A 19,639-nucleotide genomic window follows, 5' to 3' on the forward strand; every position below is an offset into this window, starting at 1 on the left:
CAATGTGTCTTGGGTGCATTCACACCTGTACTTAGCGCTGTCCACTTGTGATCGGATCACCCAAGACGCATGTTAATGCCAGGTGTGAACAGGGCCAGAGTGTCTGAGAACAACTAGACAAGCAACCCCTGCCGACTTTCCTGCTGCTATCCCCAAAGGAACAAGGCAGAGCCGGTCCTGACCTCCCTGGGGCCCTAAGCAAAATTCTGCTAAGGGGCCCTCCTACCTGACCCGTGAGCCATGTACACCATTTGCCATTGCCACACAGTCACACCTGACACCCCAGTGCTCCCACTACAACCTCCCTCCTTTAAAACAGTTTGCTCCATCTGTCGGTCTAAGAATAAGTAGACCTATATAGAACAGAATGAGGTATAAACAAACAGTATTTATTCAATAGAATATTTTCTATAGAATCTTAAGATAAGTGAATATTAACATTAACATAAGAAATTGTAGAAAATATAAAATGTAGAAAATAATAAAATATAAAACTGAGCTTTGGCTCTGCTCTTTGGCTTCCTTTTATACATTTTCAAATATAAAATACTATTTATACTATGGCTTGGCTGAATACTTGATGGTTATTATTTACTGAGAGATGTGCATCCATATTGCCCAGTATGCCCAGCTAATCAACATTTTAAATTCAATATTTAGTCAATAGTCAATATCAATCCATTGCTTTCCATCTTGCATTAGTCCAGAGTTGTAACTAAACCTTGACTGAGAGACTAGATAATCATTGTCTTGTTTTAAAATTATGTGCGCCTATGAGGAGTGCCATCACGCCCATATATTGTCTGGACTGGTCCTCATAGAGGTTGCTGCTGGAAAGCGTGAGTTTCATTTCGTGCACGCGCATATGAACGCATGTTCCACGCGATGCGGCAATCTTTTCCGAGCTGCAGTTTATAAACACCGTTGCCCGTTGGCGTTTATCAAACGTAATAAATAGTTCTATTTCACTCTCACTTTTGTCAGGCATGATGTCACAGAACACAGCCCTGGAAGTGGCTGGCAAGCAAGCAAGACACAGACAGACCAAGAGATGCACTGGCCAGCTAGGTTAGCAAGACAGACAGACTAGAGAGAGATGCACTGCAAGCTAGCACATCAACCCTTTCGCGCGTACAGTCACACTGGTTTTAGCTGTTTAGCGCGTATGCTAAAACCGGTGCGATTAGAACACTTGATTGAAAAAAATCTATCTAATTTTAGCTTTGAGGAAACAGCAATTTAACATTAAAATATAGCAAAAGCTAACAGAAAACTACGATCTTAAAAACGCTAATGAAAACATAACGAACCATGGCCGGATCTAGAGGTGGGCAGGGGTGGTCTTTGCCCACCCAAATTTTAGCATTGCCCACCCAAATTTTCTGGCCAGAAGCATGTGTAGGCTATATCTGTCAGAGTTTTTACGCTCATTTGGAATCCTGTAGACGAATCACTTTTTTCTGCCCCCCCCAGTGTCAATATCATTGGGTAGCTCAGCGATTTCATACTATTCCGATTTCTGATTGGTTGGATGGACACTACAAAACTTGGAGACGGAAAAAATACCTGACAGTTCTACAGTGCATGGCTCTTGATTGAAGACTAGATCATAGCAACGTTTTTCTCATGTAATTTAAAATTGACATATTAAAAAAAATCATTGTACATTTTTGATAGTTTTACTATTATTGGTTTTGTGTTGTGCAGTATAAGGGGCATTTCTGGTGAGGTTTAGGACATTGGCGACACCTAATTTAGGACACCTAAATTTCATCACAGCACCCCTAAATAACAACAATGATAATAATAATAATAATAATAATAACTTATTATTATTATTTTCTGAAATCATTTTGCCCTCTAACGCTAGATTTTGTGAACTTGTCTGTAGAGACGGTACACACAGTTGCAGGTTCAAATGGCTTTATTTAAACAGGTTTATACCACGGCTTGGTTAAATACTTGTTGCCGATTGGGTGGAGGGGTGTGCATTATTCCCTTCCCCATTATTTAACTTCAGGGTGGTTAACAGCCCCTTGGCCCTCGCCATGGGGCCACATCGCACCACCTTGTCGTGGTTTATTTCCACAGAACTTGCACCTCCAGTCATGCTTTATTCCTTACTGAGAAAGTGTCTGGTTATAATTCCAAGGTGTGAATAGTGTCAAAGAACATTAGCTGACGTAGTTCACTAGAGATTATTGCCTAATGTTTGCTTTCTGAGCTAGACTGCTTTCACAGTTGCCAGCTAAGGAGCTAACTGATGCACTTTATTATTTCTTATTCTGATAGAATTGGGCTTTATGGTATATTTACAGTACATTTGAACCATTATTATTATACACTACAATAGACCACCCAACTAATTAGGCTGCTTCTGAAGGTAACATTGTGTACCTAATTGAATTGAGGTTTGCCAAAGTGAAAGGGGTTGAATACTTTTGCAAACAGCATATTTCATTTTTCATTTTCTTAAAAAAATATTTTGTGGTGTAAAACTGTTATTTAGGCTACTAGTAATTCATTAAATGTATTATTGTTGTAAATTAAAATATCAGATATAGAAAAATATTAATGCATTAATTGTTATCCAGTGAAATGAACGATTCAGCAGCGGGGTTGAACACTTGCAAGGCACTGTATGCATGTCACATTCTCATTAGGAGCTGAGCCCCCCAAAGGTTTGATCCTAGAATCGCCCCTGATTTAGGATAGGCTACTTGGCTAGCTAGCCAGTTCCCCTAGCTAGTTAGCTACTGCTGTCTTGAAAGAGTGGTAGCTTTAGGAATCAGAAGCTTTAGAAATCTGATTTAAATAATTTGTTACCTGGCTAAATTATGTGGAGGACTTCTGTGTCCTGCATAGTTACAGTCGAACAGCCAAGCAGCGATTCCTGGTTCCTATTAAACAACTTTCTGCTAATGCAGCAGCAGCTGCTCCAGAATCAAAGGCACTGGGTCCGGCGCCTTCGCATGGAGTGCTGAGTTCAAGTAGTGCATTTTCCGTGCCCACTCCGCTTTGACACATAATGTTCATAGTTCATGTATATATAGTTAGTTCATAATTACTTCAGGTAGCCTGGTATTTACAGTTTTTCTCAATTGCTTTGGCTAATGATATTTAATATTTTCAAAACTTCACCAATACCCTCCTTTCTCCACTCCTACATTGCCCTGAGAACTTGGAGGATAGAGCTCTTATGCTACTGGCAGCTTAGGGGTTTTGTCAGCAGATGTCAGGAAATGAGCCCAGGAACTCCTTATATGGCCAGTGGGTGGAGCCAACAGGCTCTGGCATACTTATCCTCTACACCCACTCCCTGCCTGCTGTCACAGTTTGAATGTAGATGCTGAATGTTTTGTGCCTGATGTGATGACCAAGGTTAGCACCCTGAAACACGCTTACTGCAGTATGTTTTCCTATTCCTATAATCACTTGTGGACATTGAACATCCCTACAACACTTTGTACATATTCATGGCAGCCATTTCTGCATGCCATGACGGAGTTTACATTTACATTTACATTTATTTATTTAGCAGACGCTTTTATCCAAAGCGACTTACAAAAGTGCATACAGCAAGTATAGCGACAGTACGGGGACAGGATGTGTACAGTTCCACAGTGAGACAGTTCTCAGCTGAGAGCAAGGTCTGTTTGAGGACACAGTACTATTAGATTTGTACAATTACAGCCTATAGGGCAACTAATACTATACACAAGTTACACGAGTTGTCAGCCTCTAGCTTTTGTCTAGTTTTTCATGAGGAATGTGCCACCTGTGCCCTGCCAAAATGGTAAAAGTCCCAACTTGGAGCTTAAAAAAGGTGCTCAAGACTCTCTCGGGGACATCCTTTGAGTCTCTCCCAGAAAGTAGCTTTCCTGATGTAAACCACCTCAGCAGAGCTTGTTTTGGTCCTGAGGGTCAGCCTCAGTTCCAAATCTGCCTTGTTATACATTCAACCTTATTTGAAAAGAAATTCTTGATAAAATTATCAAAGAAATATGCTATCAAACACATAATTGTGCTGTTCTAAAGATAAAGTTTTTGGTGATATGTGCTCTTCAAACAATTTTGGTGTATCTTCTTAATTGTGTTCAGTTATTAGTCATTCAACTACTTTTCCTATGTTCTACTGAGTAGCCAATTACTCTTAATGGAACCTATTGGTCCCAAGTGGCATGGTGACACTGAGTGCAGGCTGACCCTAAGACCCAGGTTTGAAATTTGCTGTGTCATTTTCCTATATAGCGCAGGGTCCCACAGTAATGGAACAAACTGGACTTGTTTGGATGGGGACAGTAGTGATAGGTAGGTCTCCCCATCTCACTGCTCATAAGTATCCTGTGATTTGTCAGAGGCCTGTGAGTTGCTCAGATGACATTAGCAGAGTATCACCTGTCCTCCAGTGAGCTCCCACTTCACTACAGTGGAGTATATTGGGGGGTTGCATTCATCTCACTTCAACTCTTACATGAACAGGTATAATTGCTGATGAAAAATTAGTTATTCGAAAAATCAGCATTGTTTAAAGGGAGAGGCATGAAAAGAAGAACAGAAGAACATGCCAAGAGGTTGATAGTTTAGATTACATCTTAGCCAGTTCATTTCATTCAATTGGAGGAGTAGTTCTAGCCTGTGAACTAAACTATTCAATGGGCAAGTAGTTTTAGACAAGATGTCAGGCCCTTGTGGCCAAATAAGCTCGTGACATCATTTCTATAATCTGTGGGACAAGACAGCAACTGGTTAGTTTAGCAAATAAGAGGAATCTAGGATTGTTTTTATTTTCCTCAATTAGGTTTGAAAAATACAACAATTGGGCTAATTAAAGTGCATTTTTGTGCTGAGACTGTCATTCCATGTCTGAAACGACAACTCTAGATTTGTTGATTGCTATTTACATTCCAGCATTTTTTGCCATAACAAGATAACAAGATCAAATGTGTGTTATGAGGCCAACAAACCTGAGATTTTTGAATGAATGCACTGTTAGTATTCATATTAAAATAATACTTGCAGCCATGTAAAACCTTACCAGCCATAATTGAGATAATTAACATATGTAGGGCCCAGACATTTTATAAACATTTACATGGATGAATGGTATCTGTTTGGAAGCACCAGAATTTGCAAAAAGAGCTTCCAAAGGAAGAGAGCCTGAAGCCAGTTTTCAACACTAAGCAAAATCAAAACCTGCAGGAACACCATCCTGATGGCCCGATACATGGGATTGCTGGCTATTGAAATACCCCTCAAGTGTAGTCTTGTTAGGAGCTATATTTTCATCTGGTCTCACCAAGGTTTCTGATAGGTATCTATCAGTATCTATCTTGTTGTCAGTAATTATTTTGTTCACAAAATCATTTTTGTCGGATGGTGATCTAATATTCAAAAGCCAAATGTTCCTTAATGTTGAATTATCACAGGGCATTTCATTTGGTAATTTAAATTTGCTGTTATTATTATAAATTAGATTATCTTAGCATATGCACCAGTGGCATAAAAACATATTAATAACGTGGGGAAAGGGTGCAATCTAGATAGGGAAACTGGTTCCCTGCAGTGTAAGACTACATGTAAGGCTACCTCCTGGCCAGCACACCAGTTTGTGAACTATGGCCAGACTGACTGTTTGCTGTAGATAAGAGAGGAGAACCTCTCCAGCTCAGGTGGAGTCTGTCTGTCTTCATCTGGCCAGGCTTCCCCTACAATGAATTCCTGTTATCTATACAGCCCACATTGTTGGATGAACACTACTAATTAACCAGCTAACCAGCAATTTAGAGATACTGTATGAACCTGCTGAAAGTTGGATTGAGACCAGAGAAAGCTACAGATGAACTCAACCTTTCATCAGTCTTGCACACCAAAACAATATTACTTCTAATGACAATCATTTGCCTCAGTCAGATGTCATTCACACCAACATTGCACACCAGCTTTGGGAATTTGTTTACCTTTCGCCAGCATCTTTAAGTTTGCGTTGATATCAGTCATTCTAGAGCTGCCAATCATGAGCACTTATTTAGTATTTGTGTAACTGGGGAGGAAACATAGGCAAACAGATTGCTGGGGTTGCACATAGAGTTTGGCTCACAACTAAGGTTTTTAGGACCATGATAAAGCTCAGTTGCTTACAGGCTGAGGCACAAGGTGCACTAGCTGCTAGGTGCAGAGAGAGGGCGGTGACTTAACCCAAAAACTTACACATGGTGTATACGATCGTTTAACAAGTGCATCATTACACCACACACACAGAGAGAGAGATCAACAAACCCCAGGAAACACGTACCATCCACACACCATCACATGATAGTGACTCTTGAGCTTGATTTCAACAGAGCCAACAACGTTTACCAAGCGCACCTCATTGCGTGAGACCATATACCGCGGCTCCATCAGCAGTGACGGCCATAATCTAATAGTTCCTAGTTTGGGACTCAAACAAAGGGTGTAATTTTTCTGTTTGTACACTTACACAAGGATACTGGACAGCGAATAAAGTTTTCTGTAACTCTATTGTGTCTCTGCTCCTTCAAAATAAATACTGCGGCGAGTAACTGATTGTCCTGTAGGTTGGCTATTATAAAACAAAACTATTAGTGACATAAACAACAGGCCTACCCAACAAACATAAGTATCCCTCGACTAACCTAGCACTCCAAAACATGAAAAAAAAAATCTAGATTAATTCAGGAGCGGCTGGTTGGTCAGTGCTGGTTGATACACTATAGTCCGAGGGTCCTCTAACGTGTTTTTTTTTATCTTTTTTTTTTTTTGTTAAAAGCTAGATAACAAACTAAGCTAGCTACCTTCTTGGAATACCATGGGAAAGTCGCCAAGAATCCACACACAATGCAACACAACAAATTTACGCTACGTTAGTTAGCTCACAATCACCCAGACAATCAATCAAGTGGAATGCATGGATTTGAAAATGTAGGCTAGAACGTGACTTTGGTTTTAGTGAATTATGGTGGGCTAAATTATATATTAGTATTTAAAAATGAAAATAAATTAAACATAATAATAATAATTCAAAATATAGCTGCAAGCAGCAATGAAGGGGCCAAGCACCTCAGGGCCCCCAGGTAGACAATTAATGAGAACAACCCCTGACCAAGACACCAATCCATCACAGGGTGAACAGACACATTGACACCCACTCTTACACTCACACCTATGGGCAATATAGCATGTCCAATTGACATTACCTGAATGTGTTTTAACACAGGGACAAGGTACAAACTGAATGCAGACGCACCCCAAACTTGAAACCTCCATAATGTTAGGCAGTACTGCTACCCATTTGCACCACCGCACTGCCCCCCACTACATATATGTCAAGCTTAAACATAAGCAGTGCCATAAAATGCAGTGTGCCTTCTTGGGACATTGCAATGAGAAGTGCCAATGCTGTTGGAGGAGTGCAATTTTGAAAAAATCCAAAATCATGGGAAAAATGACAGAGAGCATACCATATTAGCTGAATACAATAAAATGTCCCTGATTAGAAAAGGACCCCTCATTTTTAAAAACGTTTTTTTTTTGGGCAAAAGACTTTTTGAAGATCAAATCTTATTTATTTAAAGAAATCATTTAATTTGATACCACCAGGCTTCTAAATAGCTTTATATCCCAGGCTGTGAAGATCATGAACACCCCCCCCCCCCGTCACTGAACCATTAATCTCCCCATAGGACCAGACAGACACTATTCTGCACTAGTGCAATCCATTTCATGCTGCACCTGGCACTTTTTGTACAGACAGACAGCTGTTCCCCACCAACTATACCACAAAGACATGCCGCCATAGAGTCATGCTGCTATTCCCCTCCAAATGTTTACAAAACGGAGTGTATTGTTTATGGATACATGTTGTTTTAATTCTCTTAGTAATTTATATACACTGTTGATATAGGAGAAACCGCATTTCATTCTTGATTGTACGCAAGTGATAAAATGATAATAAAGGAAATCTCAATCTGAAATCAATTTAATAAAATACACTGAATAAAACAAGGTACTCTGATATATTTTCTACATCTGTTAGATGAAATTACCACATTTAAATAAAAATAAACTAGTCTACTGGGATTTCTAATACTACTCAACAATCTCAGGTAAATCTCATCTGCTGTTCTTAATGTATAATGACATTAAAAAGTCTAGTCCTCCCATGTAAGACAACCCCATTTTTCAGATGTAATTTCTGAAGTAGAAAAAAAAAACGCTGTCTAACATTCAGGCCAATATGGAAAGACCAAGTGTTTCTTCAACAGTATTTAGTGTATTAGTTATGGCAATAGGTCAAAAGGTGCAGGAGATGTGCCTATTTTAAATGCTACAAACTGATTGTATCTTAGCAGCCATGCCATTTGGACACTGAACTATGTGTTCATTTTCCAGTTAGGACCTGGTATGTAATGATGTAGTGACCTACAAAAAATTGGTCACAATATCTGCCTTTCTTTGTGTGGTCTGTGCCTTGTGATGTCCATTAGAAAAAAAATGTCATTAAAAGCTAAGTACATGGACACATGGGTGTTTAAACCTGTTTTTCAGTATAGCACCCCAAAGTGGCCAAATTTCGCAAAACTTGCTGTGTGGCACCCAGGCTTAATTGTAAGCATGTGTATCGACTTTTATGCCAATGAACAAAAGCACTGCAGAGATATGGCCACTCTTCCTTTATGGTGACTTCATGGGTGAATTTGTGGGTACACTGCGGCCACATTGTTCAACTTGGCAACTATTCTTTAACAACTGTTAAAGACAATGGTCCAAAGAGGTAATACACAAAACTTCAGTGTGCCATAACTCTAGGAGGAGGTGGTTAAATGTGTTTTTGACAAAATCAAAAATGGATGAAACACAAAATGGCTGATGTGGAGGTTTCATAAGTTCCCAGATAGGATCCTTAACTTTGATGAAGCACAAGAAATTTAGTTGAGGTATCTGCTTTTCTGCCAGAGTAATGGGTATTTTAATGATTTTTAATGGTATAGCACCCTCAAGTGGCCAAATTTCATGAAACTGGGTTCATACCCAGTGTTGCTAATACCAACAAAGTGTACCAAGTTTGGCATCACTCCAACAAAGCATTGCTGAGATATGACTCACTTCCTGTTTTGGTGTCTTCACCATGGAATTTCATGGGACGACAGCAGCCGTATCGTTTGCCGTAGCAAAATTCTTTGAATAACTTTTGGTCAGAACCCTCTGTAGATGATATGGACCAAATTTGGTGGTGATGGGATCAACGGTCTAGGACTAGTTTGCAAAAGTAGGTTTTTTGAAAAATTTTGAAAATATGATTTTTTTTCAAAAATCCATTACAGTGGATGAGTCTATTCAATTTATCATGAACCAGGGATTCAGCAGAAATAAGGATCATAACTCTAGGACAAACAGTTCAAAAGTAATAAGAAAAGTAATAAGCAAAAATGTATTCTGAAATTTGGCCTGTTGGTGGCGCTACAGGGATTGATGGATTGAGCCCAAATTTGGTGCCTGGATACCTTGGACTGTGCTCTATGACGGTGCCAGATTCCACCAACATCCACCTAGGGTTTCTATGGCCTGCCATAGAAAACCATTGAAAAAATGATAATACCACAGGTACACACAGGCTTCATGCTTTCCCAGCTAGGGTCCTTCACTGTGATGATGCACAAGAAATTTGGTTGAAACATCTGCTTTGATTCCAAAGTTATAGGCATTTGAATTTTTTTCTCTGTTTTTCTGGTATAGCGCCCCCATATGGCCAAATTTCATGAAACTTGGTGGGTACCCAATATTCCCCCTGGCAATAAAGTATACCAATTTTGGCGTGACTCCAACCAAGCATTGCTGACATATGGCTCACTTCCTGTTTTGGTGTCTTCGGAACAGAAATTCATTGGACAACAGCAGCCACATCATTTGCCCTAGCAAAATTCTTTGAATAGCTTTTGGTCACACCCATCAGTAGGTGATACGTAAATTTTGGTGGTGATAGGATCAACGGCCTAGGACTAGTTTGCAAAAGTAGGTTTTTCGAAAAATTCAAAATGGCGGAAAATCCAATATGGCGAACTTTAACGCCAATGGGTGCATTCGAATTGTCATGACCCAAGGATTCAGGGGAAAAAGAGATCACAACTCTAAGACAAAAAAACTTCCCGTATTTTGAAACTTAAATGTTGGCAGGTATGGGTAAGGGGGACCCCCCCAATTGCCACTGGGTATTTCGCACACTGTATGTATATATACACACATATACACAGTATATGTTGTAAGGGACTGTAACCCATGTAAGTCACTCTTATTTAGTGTCTGCTAGATAATGTAATGTAATGTGTGTGTGTGTGTCATATTTATATATCATATACACTGTATATACTGTATATATATATATATATATAGATCATAAATATTTTGATGAATTCATGAAACCCTTAACCAAACAGCTCATGCAATGTTTGAGGAGTTAAAATGTTTAATTGTGAATTTAATTTACTTTAGTGACCAATTTTATTAAGGTTCTCAGGTCTCCCTCTGCCACTCCTGACCTTTTTTGAAGCCATATCTGAAACAAGCATTATGCTAATAAAGTTGAATGGGGACAACTGACTCATGATCCATTTTGCAAGCAATGGGCTTTGGCGTAGTTAGGGAGATGAGTGGGTGGGAAATTAAGTCTTCACAGTGTAAATAAACACAGCACCGCGTATTGGAGGCCACTAGGCTGAAATATTGTCAGTGAAACTTACACAAAAAAATTCCCAAAGTAGATAAAGCTGTAATAAGTGAGGGGTGAGGGACAACTAACTCATTTGATTCAAAGTAATTCATTTCTAAATTCAATTAATTCAAGCTGATTCAAAAGCATATTTGTGTTCCCACACCACTGATTTATATAGTATGGTGTAGCATGAGATCAAAACCAGAGATGGTTATTAAGGTGTCGTTCCAGGCAGGAAGCTTATTTGAAAGATGATGGTGACAATGATAGTGAATTTCTTATACATTTTTTTAAAAAACAAAATACAATAGTTTCCCTTTTTGCAGTGCGAACAGGTAAACATCACCTGCAGCAGTGTAGGCATGTGTTTCATTTGACAGTTTTGAGTTTATCTCCCCTGGGTTTGTAATCTGTGCTAAATAGGCTAGCCGTGGGTGCTGTTTGGACGTCATTATTGAATTCAGCTGTAAAGTATCTGACAGAATCCATCAGGCTAATCTTCCTTGGCAAACAAGCCCTATCCTTCTTTAATCTGTCCTGCCTCCTTTGCTTGCAGGACTTTGCTTTGGCTCAGCTGTTTGATCTACAAGAAATTCTTATGAATCATTCACCAGGGAAAAGAGACGTTCATACCTCAGTAAGGTAATATGATTCCAAGGCATATCCTTTTGTTAGGGGACTAGACTAAATAAATAAATAAATAAAACATTATACATTACACATTATTGTTTATATTTAATGACATATACATTGTGGATGAATAATTATATGGTTCAAAGGTTCAGATGGCTATGATTCAAGAGTAAATAAAGACAGTGCTTCTGTTGGTGCTTTGTGGTTTAATCAGCTAAAGATTGGTTATAGGACCAATCAATGACATGAAATTCAAATAATGGAAACAAGGTATTATCATGTCCTATGGTACCAGCCTTGCCTATACATTCTGCCTATACATTCCCTTCAATCCATGCAAAAAGTATGTCTTTCTACACACAGCATGCTCCTTGGAGGTCATTTGCAGCAAAAGAATTGTGATTATGGTTTTAGCAGGGGCTGTCAAACTGTTTGTCACCAGCACTGTCTGTTGAGTTTGGATGTTGTTCTTCAAGTCCATGACATGTTGGCCCTCTCCGGTTCCCCCTGCAGGCCTGTTGAACTGGATCAGGTTCCCCAGCACTGTCCTGCAGAGCAGAGGTATGCAGGCATACGTGAGGCACAGCACACTGCACTGCAACAAGAAACTGCTTTATTAACAGTTAGGCTGATAAAGAACCCAGTGTGTGAATGGAGTTGGCTGCCAGTAAATAGTTCTATGAATTAGGCATGCATGCTTCTCGGTGGGTGTGCTGGCTTTGTTTGTCTGATAACAAGCAGAAGACAGAATCTGCACTTGCCTGTTCCCTCATTGGCCCCTGGCCTCCTCAAGGATTGCTTTTGTCTAAAAGTGTCAGACAGACATGGACACAAACAACTGTTTGTGCCGTTTTATGACTGGGGAACAAACATAGTGGCTGATGTGCCGCTAGTACTCAGAAATGCAGCACAGATCACTCCAGGTGTCGTGTTGCGAGAAAATCCTTGACTTCCAGTGAAACTCTGCAGAGCCATCATCAATAGTGCTGTTTTTTTTTTAATCAGAGTAATTACAGTGTTTCTCAATTGCTTAAACACAATTGCGAGAACAACTCACCATCTTCTCCAATCTTCACACACAATTTTGAAAACTCACAATGGTACAAACAGCTAACTTCTGGGTCCCAATTCAAACTTTGCCCTCAGACAACACACACAATCTGTCAAAAACACAGACTACGTGACTATTTGTTACACACTGGAGGGATTAATTCAAAACACTGCTACCACAATGTTTAAAATATGTTTAGAATAGACATGTTTAGAATAGAATACACTGGCGAGAGAATTCAAAACAGTACTGTAATAAATACTTCTTACATTAGTGGATAAGGGAATACTACTGTATATGCTGTTTTGGTCAAACACCTGACCTTTGAAATGTCACACTGACAAAACATGTAAGGTAGAGTTACTCAGCATCAGCGTTCTCATCATCTCATCTCAGGTCTGGGTCAGGCCATAAAATCTCATCAACGTCACACATTATGTTTGCTCTTGCCAGGCAGTGTGGGACAAATGCCCTTGTGTGCCTTATCCAACCCTGGATAGACTCCACAGACACATCACCACAGGCGTCCACCATTGCCTCCAGGGAGTTTTGCTGTGCATAGGGGTTGCGGTCATACACTCTCCACCGCCATGCTGAGAAAAATTCCTCAGTCGGGTTCAGAAATGGGGAATATGCTGGCAAAAAAAGAATGGTGAACCTGGAGCAGCCCGATAGAAATTCACGTTATCCCAAATGACAACATGCTGGGCTTGCTCTGGTTGCCCTGGCTCCCCTACCTGTTGAAGAATGTTATTGTGCAGCTGATCTAGAAATTGAAGGAGTTGTGCTGTGTTGTATGGACCCACTTTTACATGGCGGTGGAGGACGCCACAGTGTTAGGGTGATGTTGCCTCCCCTCTGGCCAGGAACTTGTATGCTGGCACGGTGACCAGTGATGTTGCGCCCCCTTTTGCGCCTTTTTGTTAGGTTGAACCCTGCCTAGTCGGTGAAGATGTACCCGTGTGGGTCAGCCATAGCATCCAGCTCAAAGATTCTCTACAGAAGTCAAAAAACACACATTTTACTACAAATATAGTACTGTTGTGTACTACTGTACTGGAATGAAAGATTTTGTACTGCAGTTATTGTAATACATTACAGTACTATACAGTACTGTATTGATATGCTGGAGAGATGGGACATACTCTACATACTGTAAAAATTCTGTACAGTATAGCAATTACCTGCACATATTGGAATCATTGCTCCTTAACTCTGCTTGAATTCCTTTTAAAAGGCACATGGTACAGCTGCTTTGTCCTTATGTAGTTCTTCTGAACGATCTGGTCAATGGTGGAAATGCTGATTCCTTGGAAGACCACCTGGTCTTCAACTATTTGGGTTTGAATTTCCCTCAAACAGATGGCATTATTGGCAATCACCATATTCACCAGGGCAGTCTCCTGCTCTGCTGTGAGAAGTCTCCGCTTACCTCCAGTAGATGGCTGCCTCTCAGTTCTGCAAAAATGAAATTTGACCATTACTGACCTATGGTCATCCATTACTGTGGTACAGTAAAAACTACACTGAGAACAAAGTGGAGATTCAGTCTATATGCCCTACAACATTACATGTATCACAGTAACAACAAGGCAAACTAACCGTTTTCCCTTCTGAAAGTACAGACAATGGCTGCAACCGTGTAACAGCACAGGTTGGGTTACACTAGCTGTCCAGCTTCTCTCATAGTCCTCCCATGTATGAGCACATGATGAACTAGGGCGGCACGGATTTCATCTGAGATTACTTGTGTTTGTTATTGTTGTCCTCATCCTCCATCCATCCATCCATCGTTCGTAAGGCCCTATTTATTGACCCTGCAATTCTGATTGGTGTGTTAACAATTTTGAGGCTTAGTGTTTGCACCTGGAGAAAGCTGTGCTCTTTGAGTTTAGGTTGTGATGACTTATTTGTGATGTTAATTATATCAAGAGGATATGTTTGCTGAATGAACATATAGTGCAATGAATGATTTATTTGACCACTTTTGTGTAAGGTTTTTCAGAAAGAGTTTTGAATATTGAAATGTGTGGAAACAGCTTAATAGTGTTTACAGTGAGAAAACTGTGTATCTTTTGAGAAATGAGGCAAGGCTATAGGTTTTCTTGCTGAGGGAACTGTTTATAGTGTGTTAGCAATTGGGAAAAACTGTAAAGGCTTGAAATCTAAGAAATGGTATTTCTTAGATTTAATTAATCTAATAAAAATAATGGCTGATGCTGCAATCGGTTTTTAAGCATATCACCAGCAGGTCATTACCTGTTTTGAAGATTTTAGATTCATAATAAGAAAATTTGCCTTCAGCAAATGTTTAAATAATAGTGACAGTAGTATGATAAAATATTACTGGACCCTTACAAAATGTTAATTAGAAGAACCATATGGTTTTGTACAAACTGGCTATAGGAGAAATTTAAACTTTGATCCCCACACACTAAAGAACATTGGCACTTTTAAAGTTCAAATGTAAAATGTCCATCTTTATGCTTTATTTTCAAAATTGATAAAGGATGAAACCATCATTGAACAATCCATCTGTCTATATTTCAGTATTCTCTTCCAAGCAAATATGTTAATATACGAAGTACCCCTTCCACAATGTTTCAGCAACATTCAATAAATAAATTACAGCATGTGGTAATTCTTTTGCAATGTCTGAAAGTAAGATTTATGCTAAAATGCTATTTTTGAAAAATTCCCTTTTTAGAGCATCCATCTTATCTTTCACTCACATTTCCCATATACAGATGCAAATAATGGCTCAATGCATTGAAGCTGTCATCCATAATTCACTGAAAAAAGCAACTGTTAAACAAACCAAATAATATTTTTTCAACAAAACTAGAAACACATCCCAGGTATGGTTTTTCTGCTGAAGATCAGTGATTGGTGGGTCATTCTCATCTCTCCTCTTCACTCACCCAATGATTCACAGTCTGGGTGTTTAACTGTAGACCAAAACCATTTTTCAAAATTACCTCATCAAGGGCAGTTCCTATTCCTATTCATGCAAAAATGTTTTACTTAAATTTTTTAATGTCTTCTGAATCTGCAAATTTGATACTTAAAAAAAACAATAGCAATTACTATATTTATTCTTAAATGGAATTAGAAATCAATACTAATACATAATTAATGTGAACCCTCTAATAACTGTTATAATTCATGTGCTTCAAGACACCAAACTGATTTGGTCTGACAAACAGCACTTGTGAAAAAGTAGCCCTATCTGTTGAAACTCATCAACTGAGCAACTCATCAAGCTGAGGTTTCAGCGTGGTCTGGGCTCATCCACTTGATTTGACAGTATTGTGATTCCTCGCCTATCAGAGAGCATGACAAGATCATCATCACAGGGTGACTACCTATGTTATTTAACCTAAATACTATGCCAACATCACACAATTATGGATGGTGAAGCAATAGGATTTGGTATAAATACAGAACAGTGATCTGAGGTCTGTAATACCAATGCCAAAGTTTATGTGAATCATATTCATCTAATAGTGGCATGCTGTTCAGTGTAAATGTTTATGTCATGCCAAGTTGACGTGCATGTTCTTTTTTTTCTTTAACTGCACATGATGTCTTAATGCTACAACATCCTGTTTTGTTGAACCAGTGCCACGAGACCCTTAGAGGAATGGTTTGAGATGCAGAATATGGATTCCCTAGATAGCTGTCTGAGAGACACATGCATGGCATCTAATACTGTTACATGAGTAAGGATTTCCGCTATTTGATAGGAATTCATTTTCCTTCATTTTCAATCATTTCTACTTTGCTCTCTCCTTTTAGTTTCCTATTTTTAACTGTCAAATACATTTTCATATCTTCATAACTTTGCAAACAACAGAAAATGCAAAAGATCAAATTGTTTTTGAGTGTTAAAAAATTGTAACACTTAAAGCAGATGTGTGGTAAGAATTGGTAGTACTCATATTGGCTGTGTAGACATAGGGCCCTCACAGTAAGTGTGTGGCATGCACATGTGCATCACTGATAAGGGTCCCACATGATGGTTCTTGCAGAATTCACAAGATTCCAGCTCTAATCAGATTCAATCCACTGATCCCTTTCCTATTACGGTGAGCACAAAGGCCATGTTTTGCAAACAAAGAAATGCTGGGAGTTTTTCAGTTTCAGCCAGCTTAATCTGGAAAAAAATAACCTCAGAAAGAGGTTCAGTTATGATTGGCAGGTTCATTATAAGTCAAACAGAGGTCTCCAAAATTTGAAGAAGAACAAGAATGGAAACAGACTGTGGCCTGTGGTACGAAACAGAAGGCCACACAGTTCCCCAGGGCACCCTCCTGGCTGGATTTATGAGCATGTTTATGTCTCCATCTCTCAAAGACACAAGGAAGGATTCAGCTCTCATAGGAGGAGGCTTGCACCTAGGTAATAAGCAGCTCTGGTGGACCAAAAAGTGGGCACCTCAGATTTTCTCCTGTGTTTAACTGATGACATCATGGGGTGACTAGCAAATGCATTTTAGTTGTTGGTGCTAAATCATAACACATTTTCACAGCTGGGTCTCTGCACGCATCCATCACATGTTCCCTGCACACACATCAAGACTCTTAACTGTAACCTTAATCTTTAACCATAAGCATGTTGCCTTGACAACCATACCAGAGCTGAATGTCCCCCAGAGCAGAGGCGCTGGTGGATGGTGAATTCATAACATTTGGAGCAGGAAAGGGGTGTTAAGGGAGAATATGGGGGGATGTTCCAACCACTGGTAGGGGTGCAAACAGCTGAAGTGCCATTTCAGCTCTGAGGAAGCTTATTTTAATTCCCCCGTTGGCTGCACATTCTCTATGAACCCCCAACATGGGGTTGCAGCAACAGACAGCCCCTGAGTGCGTACGTGAGAACGTCCTCATCTCACAGTTTAAAACGTTACCAGCTTCTATTTTCAACCTGAATCTCTGCCAATTTGTTGAAACTGAAAGTGGCTTGTAAGGCCAGTCACCTTCAATTCTTCCCCTCCCCTTGGCTTATGGCCAGCCCCTCCCTGTCCTCTGATTGGCTGACGAACATGCACAGGTAATAAACACAGGCGTGTCTACACATACAGAGAGATTTGGGGGAGGGTCTGCAATAGGTAGTCTCTATTTATGGGATGTGTCATTCAGCCAGTCTGTGCTATCACACCACATTCAGAACAGACAGAATGCTTGAGGCTTGATGAACAGACATGAGGTACTCTTTCAACTTGAGTTCTGCAAAAAAGGGAAAAAAGTAACGCAAAGAAATACAAAATGATTTGCGCACATAGGAAGGGTCAGTTCAAGCAGGTTATTTAGTGTTTCCTTTTCATGTCTGCTTGATCTCAAAAACAATGGAAAGCAAGGATTGAGTGGAAGGTGGAGTCTTCAGAAAGCATTTGCTGGAATTCAATTTAAGTAATTTCATTTTAGCAGTATATCAGATCATTAAAAGATAATAGCTTTTATTATTGTGTCTTCAGAGAGCAGATTCTGAGGATTATTATTAGAATTATACAGCCTAAAGTATATACACTCATTCAGAATATACTAAGTAACACTGGGCCACCTTGAGCAGTACCTTAGAACACACAATGCCCAGGTAATACACACAGGTTGTTACAGTATCACAGCAATGAGAAAATGTCACCTGGCTGCAGAGCAATCTTTGAGGAAGAGGATTCGGTCAGAGCAGTAGGTGCTGTTCTTGGGGAGTCTCCATATCATGCTCAGAGAACATTCCACCCTAACTTGGCACACTATTCCAGACGGGGCCAGAGTGCCTGTACATTTCCGGCCCATTCTTGCAGAATCACACTGGGACACTCTGAAGGAATATGCATCAGATGGCCTTATGCTCCCATCATCCCGGTCTCACAGCAGTTGCAAGGTACTTTCCTATCCCTTTCTGTCAGTGCTCTTTCTGCCAGTTAAACAATGAACACTTCCTGTTCATGGTGCTCATAACCTCATCACCTCCTGTCTAGGATATGTCTACTGCTGTGTAAAACTACTGCATTAGAAAGGAAGAAAAATAATTACAACACAGAGAATTTGCCATCAGGGGAATGACCGGTGTCAATGAACTGAGTACATGAGGATTTTTGATATAAGACACACTGGTATGGATTGGCAATTACTTACTGTCACCAAGGCTGTATTTGTACAAACACACACGTTACAATTTACCTTCTATAATTTTCACCTGCTATTTTTTTTTCTCCTGTCTCTATATTGAAAGAGACTTTATTTCATATCATGATCCTATCACAAGCATGTATATTACAAAATATTTCATTTTTGAATGGGGCTCCCTACCAAACTAAAACTACCACTCAGAAAGGTGGACATTAACATCAGTGTGCTGAGAGTGTGTCAAGCCAATGTCTGCCTGAAACACCAGTTAAAGCCTTCCACAGCCTCTCTCTCTGTACAGTTAGTGAACAGGGTGATAGCTGTCAGTCGACCACCTCGGCCAGACTTCCATAAGTAGTAAGATTGCTCCATATACGGAAAGTCCTGTTAATCCACATACACCACCCCAGCGTATAGACCTATACAACCCGGCGAGGATGTTCGTACTGGGCCTCCTAAATATACCTACCCCACCTCCCCTGTCATGTTGCATCCTTCAATTTCAAACTGCAGGGACCCCAGGACAAACACATGGGGTGAGAGATGCCACAGTGGCTACTGAGTCCTGGACTTTAGCCCTTCAGGAGCTGTAGACATACCACATGTACACTAAGTCATTGGTAAGGCCATAATGAGACAGCTCCCATCTTACCTGCGTACTCACATTGTCCAGCAGGCAAACAACCTCTGTTGCCTGCCTTCACAAAACTGAGCACTTCTGACTGTACCCAAGACCTATACAGAGTTGAATAAAAAAAGCATTCCAGTTCTCTAAAATATGGCAGAAAAATAGGAGTCTGCGATGATACCTATACCAGTAGTGGCACCACACCTCTACTGAGCATCATGACTGTACTCAGTATGTAAACTGATGTTTTGTTTTAAACTGTAATGCCCTCTGTTTCTATTATAAATATGTAATTGTCTGAAACTTCAGGTCTTTCTTGAAAAAGAGTTTATTAATCTCAGTGAGACTAACCTGGTAAAATAAATTCTAAATAAATAAAACTAGTCCAACTGACACAATCACAAATAATAACAATGGTGTAGACTTAACCAAATCCAAGCCAGACTGGAATACTTAACAAGACAAGAGAG

The sequence above is a fragment of the Megalops cyprinoides genome, chromosome 12 (genome assembly GCF_013368585.1).
Source record: "Megalops cyprinoides isolate fMegCyp1 chromosome 12, fMegCyp1.pri, whole genome shotgun sequence".
Classification (NCBI taxonomy): Eukaryota; Metazoa; Chordata; class Actinopteri; order Elopiformes; family Megalopidae; genus Megalops; species Megalops cyprinoides.